This window comes from Monopterus albus, unplaced genomic scaffold, assembly GCF_001952655.1.
Source record: "Monopterus albus unplaced genomic scaffold, M_albus_1.0 scaffold74.1, whole genome shotgun sequence".
NCBI lineage: Eukaryota > Metazoa > Chordata > Actinopteri > Synbranchiformes > Synbranchidae > Monopterus > Monopterus albus.
The window spans coordinates 1254381-1264464 of NW_018127954.1; the positions used below are offsets into that span (position 1 = coordinate 1254381).

The 10084-nt window shown below is 39.9% G+C and overlaps 1 non-coding gene across 1 annotated transcript; it reads left to right on the forward strand.

The window, feature by feature from the left end:
- Positions 1–9774: 9774 nt before the first annotated feature.
- Positions 9775–9846, forward strand: trnar-ccu (transfer RNA arginine (anticodon CCU)). The gene has a single exon. It is a non-coding gene; the product is annotated as a tRNA-Arg (tRNA).
- The last annotated feature ends 238 nt before the right edge of the window (positions 9847–10084 follow it).

The following is a 10084-nucleotide window of genomic DNA, read 5'->3' on the forward strand; positions in this document are numbered from 1 at the left end:
TAAGACTGTAGCTCTTCAGCTACACTCTCTCTGCACCAACCTGATCTGTAACAACCAGCCAACTCTCCACTCGTTATTGTCTGCATGACGCCAACATCCTACGCCCACTCCATCTCAGTACTCCACGCATGGCTCAGCTGCTCCCATCTGCCTCCAGCCACCCTCAGCGGAACCAGAGCCTCAAAGACTGTGAACTTGGTCTCGCCAGAGAGAGAGAGAGACCCGCTTCAGGTCTCCGTCAGTGAGATATCCCAGACTCACTGCTTTTCTCCTATCTCTGTTGCAGCATTCTGCTGAAGTTATGTGCCTTTACTCCCAGTCTCTGTGGCCTCAACGCACACCATCTGTCCCAAGTGCTTTGGCCCTCTCCTGCCAGCTTCCAGCTTAGTCTACGCTTTCTCCATTGCCAGTGCTACCTACTTCATTAACCAAGTTGTTAGAATAAAGTTCTCATTTATTCTAAACCGTTACACTGCAAACTGGGTCCTCATTGCTTCTCTCTTACCTAATGGTGCAAGAGAAATCCTAACAGGTGGCAGATCATGCATTCAGTAATGTAGCTGCACTGTGGGAGTTTTTCTTTATTTTGTCTCTTTAGTTACTTCCATGTATTCTGTGAACATATATATTTAAATAAGATAGATACACACACCGATCAGGCATAACGACATGACAAGTGGCAGCAGAAGTGAATAACACTGACTATTTGTTACAATAACACCTGTCAGTGTGTGGGGTATATTCGGCAGCAAGTGAATATTCAGTCCTCAAAGTTAGAAGCAGGAAAAATGGGCAAGTGTAAGGATCTGAGTGACTTTGACAAGGGTCAATCTGATGGCAAGATGACTGGGTCAGAGCATCTCCCACACTGCAGGTCTTGGTGGGTGTTGTTGGTCTGCAGTGGTTAGTACCTACCAACAGTGTCTAAGGAAGGACACATGGTGAACTGGAGACAGGGTCATGGACGCCCACGGCTCACTGATGATGAGGTTGACCTGCTGTAGATTAAACTTTTAACTTCTATTTGTTCAAAAGATTAAACTTTATTTGAATCTTTGTTAAAATGGTGGAAAATGAGAAATACTGTACACTGGTCTCTATGAAGAGAAAGAGTCAGGAGCTGTAGTGGTGATATCACGCCTAAGGTGGTGAGAGTGTTGGATTTGTCTCAACAATTCTCTCTGATTTGTCCTCACGACCAGAGTTTTCACTCCTTTTACATAAGTTTTTCACTGAATTGTAGACACATCTGTGCTTTTCCTGACAGTAGAACTGTGGAAGCAAATTGATTCACAGAAGATACACAGTGAGCTGCAGAGTGACACGAGTGCCAACCAACTGCCACATTGAATCCTATGTAAACATATATATGCACTGTATGTTAGAAAAGATAAGGTGACTTCAACACTAGTCCTCTGGTTACTTCTTATGTGGAGTGGTAGTCCCTGGGTCACAATTAGTTGAAAAACCCTGCATTAAATCTAAAATATTGACTTGTGCAGCTTTAAAACTCCCACCTAGGATTTGAAAATGTTAATGGGCTGAAACCAGTACATAGACTGCAAAAGTTTTGAAAAGGTCTCGTTATTCTGCTGGTGAAAGTATGCAGAAGGAATAATTTAAAAAACTGAACACTATTACAGAAATTAAATGCAAAATATTGTCATAATATGTATACCTGATACAACTTATACAGTGGGCCAAGATGATGACATTCTGGTTATAGTACTTTTGTTCTTACAAAAACATAACTCATTTAGTGTGGTTGAAATAGATCCTTTATAGGGATCTAATACTTGCCAGACTGTGTACTTCCAGCAAGAGGGAGTGCTGCACTGCCTGTCCTGGCAGCTGCAAGACAACGATAAATAAATCAGGACCGAGATGCAGCACTTGGCTATATGGACAGCCATGGCAGCCATGGGAGCCAATTTACAGCTCCCAGGACTCTGAATCCAACCTGACAAGAGTTGCATCAAATTTTTACAGCTTTGTAAGTGATCTGCTGCTGCACTGGAGAGCTGTTTTATTGGATAGATTAAAATTGCATGGTTCATAGTGAAATACATACACACACGTCCCCTAATGTTTCTGGGTAGAAAACTGCAAAGAAAAGTCATACAGCTCTCATGCCTATCCATCTGCTACCTCTCCACTCTTCTGCTCTTGCTCTTTCTATCTCTACCTCATTTCCACATCCATCACTTTAATTACCGCATTTTCTTTCCAGTTCCTTTTCCAAATAATTCCTCTTGGGAGGGAGCAACAGTGCAGCCATAATTAACCAGGATTAGTTCACCGGTGTGCAGTCAAAAAGTGGGACATCTACCATGGCAGTACCTGCAGATGGCTCGCTGGTTAATTATGCTGCACTATCACTCTCTTGAGAGGAACTATTCATAAGATTACACTTTTTGACTCTGCTTCTTTGGCTTCTGTCTGGCTGTCACACCCATAAGGCAGTTAAACAGGCAAATTATTCAAAATACAATATGTTGCCACAGTTCCTGTCTCAACCCTGTGTGCTTTGGCCCTGTTACATCTAATTTCTCTTTCTGTTATTACTCACTTTCTCAGGCTTTGATATTTTCAGGACTGCCATTCCCCATTAAGCCTTAAGATGTCCCCTAGACATCTGAAGACCTTCCCTCTCTTCCTCATCATCTGACTTTGTCCTGCCCACCTGCACACCTTTTCCTCACTCATTTCCCAGTGTATATACCACTGCTTTTTCTCTTGTCTCCTGCCAGATTGTCTGTTGAGCTGCCCTAGCTATTCCACACACATTTTTTCTGCACTGCGGCATACTTAGAAGGCAGCCAAAATGAAACTTCATTAGAAAAGAAAATGGATAAATATCCAACAATCAGGACATATTTGGGAGTTTGCATGGAACCATTTTGTCCTTTTTGTCCATCTCAGGTAGACTATGTTACAGATAGCTTTCATCTCTTTGGCTGTACACTGACAAACAAGGTCATAGTCAAAACAGATTTTGAGCACATTGATCTGATGGTACAGGTATGTTACTTGGGACTTGGTTTCTTTGCTCTCTTCATAGGAAAACAATAGCCCATGCTGGCGCAATGTGATTCTGCTGCTGATCATGTGTAGAGAGTCTTACAGTCAGTTAATACTGAGCACAACCTCTCCTTTCTAGTCATGGCATGAGTTTGACACACTAGTTCCCTCTCCTTGAGAAAATGTCACATCTAAAGGTTATGACAGTTACTGGATAAATGCATACTGAAAGCTCGTTTGACTCTAGACAGTTTGCTGATGTCTAAGACAGCTCCAGTCGGTGACAGAAACATTGCTATTTGTGCCCACTTTTCTCCTGGCTCACAAGATGTGACCGTTTTGATTACAAAATGCTTACACTGTGTATTCTACTGCAGACCATCTGTTGTCAAGATTTAGGGAATAATCTAGATTTGCCCAAAAATGTGCCACTAATCTGCGGGATATTCTTTTAAGAGCTGATGAGTTTTCACCTCCCCTACTCCCTCCCTCCAGGCAGTTCCCCTTTGTGGAACTGTACCAATTGCAAAGCAGTGATTAAGAGGGGGATTCGTCTTTTAATCTCCATTCAGTGATGGAGGTGAAAGTCTGGAGCTGAAAAACCTGTAATTCTCAATTCACCTTAATAAATGCTTCTATTTCAGTGTAAAGTCAAAAATGTAATTTAGAATATCTTACAGGATATAATAACATCAAAAGCTTTGATAACTGATCTCCAGCAGCTACACTCTTTAAAGCTGTGGGTTTCTTAAGTGTTTCAATTAAGGTTTCATAAAAATGAGTTGGACACCCTACAAGGAAATGGAGAGAAGCATTCTGGTTCAGACAGCTCTACAGGTAGCAAACCCAACTAGAGCTGCAATATTAATTTCTCTGAGCAGCCCTGGTAACTCTGTCACTTGATTTGTTGTTGCTGCAGCAACAACATTCATTCTGCATAAAGAAAAATGTGTCTAGCACAGGAACAGATAAGAAATACTAAGAGATTAAAAAACAAATACACTTTTTTAACTTTTTGCCACAGCCGCTTCATGCAGGGACTTATATCTATGAAAGCATATCACGTGCAGAGAAAAGATCATAATATAAGGGCTTATTGATTTGTTAAAACAATATTTTTATAGTGCTTGAAGGTGGCTCAGAGTGCGTTAAAGCAATTTTTAGAGTGCATAAACTATTGAGTTTTTCAGTGTTTCTCTCACCAAGTGATCATTCATAACAGAGGAAGTGCATGCTGCTTATTGTAACAGTTTTATTTGCAGAAATTGACGGAAAGCAGAAAATAGCTAATTAAGAATTACATAACACTCAAGCTTAATTTCCTGTGGGAGCATAGTGCTGGCTATTGTAGTGTCCACAAGTCCAAAGCAGACATTTTGGAAGCAATGTTTAATTTTGAGGGACTCAGAATATTCATAATTAACACATTAGACTTTGATTCTAGGCATTGAGGACCAGCTGGAGGCTCCTACATACAAACTACCCCCAGTGCAGGCTCTGCCATCACACCTCCGACCTTACACGATCAATTTCAATGAACTCAAACAAGGCCAAAACCTGTGCTTCCCTCATATCTGATCAATTTCCAACATGGGAATGTGAAAACTTTGAGGTTAAAAGATAAAATAATCAATTATCAGCACACAAAGTCTTTACAAAGTTAACTGTTCCTTTTTTTTCCCACAGAATAATCTGCATATGTTTTATGTCAAACTATGTGCTGCTTAAAGTTGTGTGCTTAAATAACTCCTGCTAAAAGATAAGTGCACACTGGTTAACTGATGTCTCATGAAAACTGTAGTTATTACCTATTAGTTACCAAATTAAAGTCTGTAACCTATAGCAAGTGATAGTTAATTTTCCTCTCAATATTCGTGATTAAACCTCAGAATTTAGATCTGGAATCTAGCTAAATTTTTAAACAGAATAACCATTTTCGCCCATCGGCCACCACAGACTGTTCGGTCATTCACAAATGTATCATTTGAATCACCTTTCTCGTCCCAATCATTTCCCCTTTGTACATATTGTAAATACATTTAATTAGCTTTTAACGGCCCTAATTATGTCATCTTTGGGTTTCTCTTGTTTCCTCACTGAACGAATCAAATCAGTCAAATTCATTACTTTCAGACTTAGACTGACTTAATTATAATAGTTTGATGGAACTATAAGCATCTTGTGCCCTAAACTAACGAGGTATTTGAATATTAAATATTTATATTCCTTTTCATAAGTGTAGTCATTTCCGCTACACTACTCAACCTACTTGCTAACATCAGTGCACATTACTCACCTTTATTTTGCTATACAGAATAATAGAACCTTAAAATAGTATTTTTTGAATGAGGCTTGCTCAGTGTTCAGAAACAAGAAGGACACCCTCGGAAAGAAGTTTCCTGCTCTGAGATTAAGTTTTTTCTACTGGAATTGTTTGAGGCACTAACACAAGGTTTATAGAGTGGGAAAAAACATAACACATTCAGCAAGTCTAAAGCAGCAAGCTACACTGTTATTGAGTTCAATTACAAAAAGCATGCTGCTAAAACGTGCTCTGACTGATCAGGGCTTTAATCTACCACAGTTTTGTTTACATGCCATTCACCAGTGATTATACAGTATCAGCATTCTGTTACACTGCATTCTAGTCTTAGTCAAGTTTGGCTCCTTGTTAATGAGGATTCCTTCTTGTATAAACTTTCAAACACTGACTTTTCAGGACCTTTGCATTGTGGTGGGTGATGTGTGATAAAACCATGTGAGGTGAATGTAAATGGCAGGATACAATGTGCATTTTGTTACTTTCCAGCTGCTTTTATCAGATAAGGCAGAAAGGGGCAATCTACACATGCACTGGTGCAAAGTAGCTCACAGGAAGGCGTGTGGTCCCATCTCAGTCTCACAAGACTAAACATAAAAAGATTAGTGGTCTGGTTGCAAAGATAAATCTGATTAGAAGGAAAGCAAGCAAACATGGCCTGTCTACAGATCAGGGCTCACTGTTAGCCTGCCCAATCTTCATACCTCTGATACACAACAAACATTCATATATCAGGTACTTATTGTCAGAACATAAAAAGAAATGCTAAATATTGTATCACTTTATCTCTGGGTTTAATATTGCATCTTATAACATCAATCCATTGGCTGGTTTTATGTCTTCCTCCATCCTTTTGTCGACCCAGGGATCTCAGTGAACCATCAGTGCCAGCAGAGTCACCTTTCTTCAGGTTTCTGTCATCAGCACAGTATCTCAATTAAATCACTTGCAGTTGTTGATGCTTTTGGGGAATTAGAGTAGTTTTTTCTAGGCTGACCTTCAACTGGTTGTCTTGCGCTGTTCAGACAAGGCTGGCTGACACACTTAGCTGGGTTTACCGCTTCACTGCTGTTTTGACAGACGCTACGATCTGCCTTGCTGGGAGGGGGTGCTTGCCGTGGGTCATGCCTCTGCAGTTGGTGTCTGCTATTGCCTTGAGCAGTTGTCATGGTGCCAGTGTTAGTGACACCCTGTAAAAATTGTCAGTCTTAATAAGTAATTTAGTCTCATTTAACATACAATTAAATCAGCTGCTAATGTTACTTTGTATCTAATAATAAAAAAAAGACAAGGGTGATATCCATTTCTTAATGGCTTTAGAAACCTGCTGTTTCAGTGACTAATATGGAATAACCATAGACTTGATTTTTTTAACATTCAGTGGGCTGTTGGGGACAACAGCAAGTAGGCTCAGTTAATGGTCATTTTAAAGCTGCGCTAATCAGTAATTTTTAATAACCAATGGATAAAAATACTGTGTGGTGAGAAATGTGTATCTTGTATCACAAAATTGTAGCTCTTACTGATGGATCAGCAACTCTGAGTCTACCCTATTTTTGTTTTCTGGCCAGTAAGCAGGCAAATTAAGTAACGAGCTGGTGGAGAAAAAGCAGTACACGTAGCTAAGGAGCTGGATAATTCTGAAGACAAAAACAATGAATATTGGACACACTAGGTAGCTATATGTCTGCTTTATGTGTAAACAGGTAATCTGTTCCATGACAACTTTTTAAAGTGTTAATATGTCAGTAGTTATGTTTTTAGCTGGTTCTGCCGGTGCCAAGGGTCAAAAATAATAATTAATTCTACTTAAAACTCTGCTCACATCAATCAAATGTAATGTTGTGAATTTAGCCTATGGGGCTTATATAGGCTTTCGTAGACAGCATCCCTACCAAGTTACCATACTGAAGCAGTGTTAACAGTGTGTTAGTTGTATGCTAAGTGTTATTAAAGTACCATGGCTCAGCTTTAAGTGTCTCTTTGTTCTCTCAGATACAGTACTTGTTGTTTTACAGAATCTGCTAGATCATGAACATCTTTTTAGATGTTTATTCCTTTAGCTGTTCAAATAAAAGAATGGAACGGTTTTGAAATGCTCTGATCAACTTCTTGTCTGTTTTTCACTTGTCAGGCAGAGCGTAGGCCCAGCAGGATGGAAGCACAGATGCACAGAAATCTGACTGGACCTCAAGGGCTTGGATGCTTGTTAAAAATTCAGTCACACTAACTTTTGACAAACTTGTCAATGTGCTTTTTATGCACCCATGCTTTAGCTAAGCTTTTCCTGGTTGTAGAACCCAGGTAATGAATGAATTTGCAGAGATGTTTTGCAAATCACGTGGTTGAGAACATAACATGGTTACTTTTATTTTTTGCTTGCTCCTGATTGCTGCTTCCCAGCATCCTACTGGTTTTCCCTGATGCAGCCTTTCAATCCCTCTTTAAACCCTGCTTTCACTTACCTGTACCTGGTGGGTTTTGCCTTGAAACACATCTTTTACGGCCGCATTTCCATAGTGTTGAACACCAGATTGGCTCACACAAACACACAGAAAACAGCCTCTGCATGGCCAATGGAAAACCTGATGAGCAGTAGAGGTCAGTTTCTAGTTTCACATTCACACACACTCACACTCTCTACCTTGGAGGCAGAATTGGACTGCCTATTCCCATCTTATTTGACCCCATCAATGTAGCTATCACCTACAAGGCAAACACAATAGAAAACCATGACATTGACCATCCATTACAGAACACTTTACTTTCCTTCGGATACACATTTAGGTCCCTTAGGGGGTGAATGTCTTGGTTTAGTAAGCGCTTTGTGCTCCTGCCACAGCAGACAAAATATTCTCAAGGCCTATGCTATAGGCTCACTGCTGCTACTACTTCTGCATGCTTAGTTTTGTGCTTTTTGCTGTTCAGTGAAATGTTTCTAGTTATGTATCAGCATTTTGTCATTATGATCTTTCACCATCACCCGTGACATGTGACTTCCCAGACACAGTGGGTATAGAAGAAGAAGTTCACACTTCTGGCAAAGAGGCTGAGTTCAAACAACAAGACAGAACTGTCTCTGTCAGGTCCAGTCAAGTCACATTTATTTGTAGAGCGTGTCATCACAACACACTTAAAAGATAACAAAGGACACAGTTTGGAAGAAACACATAAGACATTTGTAGATAAGTGATGAAATAACTCTTGAATGGGTGTGTGTTAAAGCAGATGAGGAGATTAAAAGAAGCAAAAGGCTTTGTTCTCTTTTGTAGCATGTCTGTTATTTCAGTTATTTGTAAAAACACCCCAGTTATTTTAATAAAGAACTTTAGTTAACCTTTTAAATCTCATTACTTATGTTACTTCCCTTTTCCCCAACATAGGGAGAGTTTCTAAGACTAAATCACCACATAATTTTCATTATAGCTTTATTTTAAATGCATGGATTGACATCAGCCAGTGGAGAATCAGCTTTGCATTATCAGTTATCTGGGGCAGCCAGTGTTAAGCTCAGAGAAACCAGACTAAGGTGAACTCTCTATGTGGTGCAGGGCCCTATAGTTAGTAATTATAATGTTCATTAAAACATCTGTTCTCATCCATGTACAAATAACTAAATCAGTATTGTTTTAGCAGTTCCGAGCTAAGTCTTGACTCTTGAAACAGCAGAAACAAGGTTTGTTTAGTGACATGATCTCTAACACCTGATGGAGACGGCACAGTTGTCACAAAAGTGCAGATGTTCTCTTAGTAATCATCCACATCCACGTTGCCTTAAAAGCTAAGGTACACACTTCAGAAACATCTTCAAAAACAAAATTTAAAAAAAGTCAAATACAGTTCACATTCTAGACAAAAAGCTGAGTACAGATACTACTAGGTTATTTTTTAAAATCAGACTGTCAAATTCATTATACAACCAACAACAGTATACTCACTATGTCAGTAACATAAAAATGTTGATAGAAACTAACCTTATTATCAGTTCTTGACTTTTTGAGGGCCCTTAGCATGTTGGTGTCCTGGAAAGTTGTATTATTGTCTTGCAGCACAATGGCATACAACTGGGGGGAAGTAACAGATTTTGCTAATTATACTACATGTTTTGTTTTATTATTTAAAGTACAACAAATTATACTGATTACAGAGCAAAGGTAATTAACATTAATCAGCACAACACTGACAGCTAAGCTCAAAAAAATTTACAATGGAGACAAAATTTTAAAGACCAGAGCATGTGGGATGTGCAAGTCACAAAGAGGGTGGTGGACAAGTTAGGAAGCCAGTGTGTCGTCCAACCCTGCTGGCCCATGGCGATTATGTCCATATATTCTTCACTGACCCTGTTGGTCACAGCCTTGAGTTTAAAGGTACTGGAAGCCTCTCTCAGGATCTCATTTCCTCTCCGGAGGTTCTCATCAGCCTTCTTCATGAGCAGAGTGGCACAGCGGAAGCGTGCTGGGCCCCTAACCCAGAGGTCGAGGGATCGAAACCATCCTCTGCTATGGTGTAAAGTAGCCAAGCATTGTTTGGGGAGGTGAGTAGAGCAGTCATCTCCCACCCAGAAGGTTGAATGTTGCAGTCTACATGTCAAAGTGTCCTTGGGTATGACACTGAACCCCCTGATGGTTAGAGCCATTGATTGAGTTGGTGCCTTGGTTCTGTACTGGAAATAAACTGTTTGTGTAACATACTTGGCCAATAAAGGTAATTATCCTATAGGTCCTTGCTGGACCAAGTGTT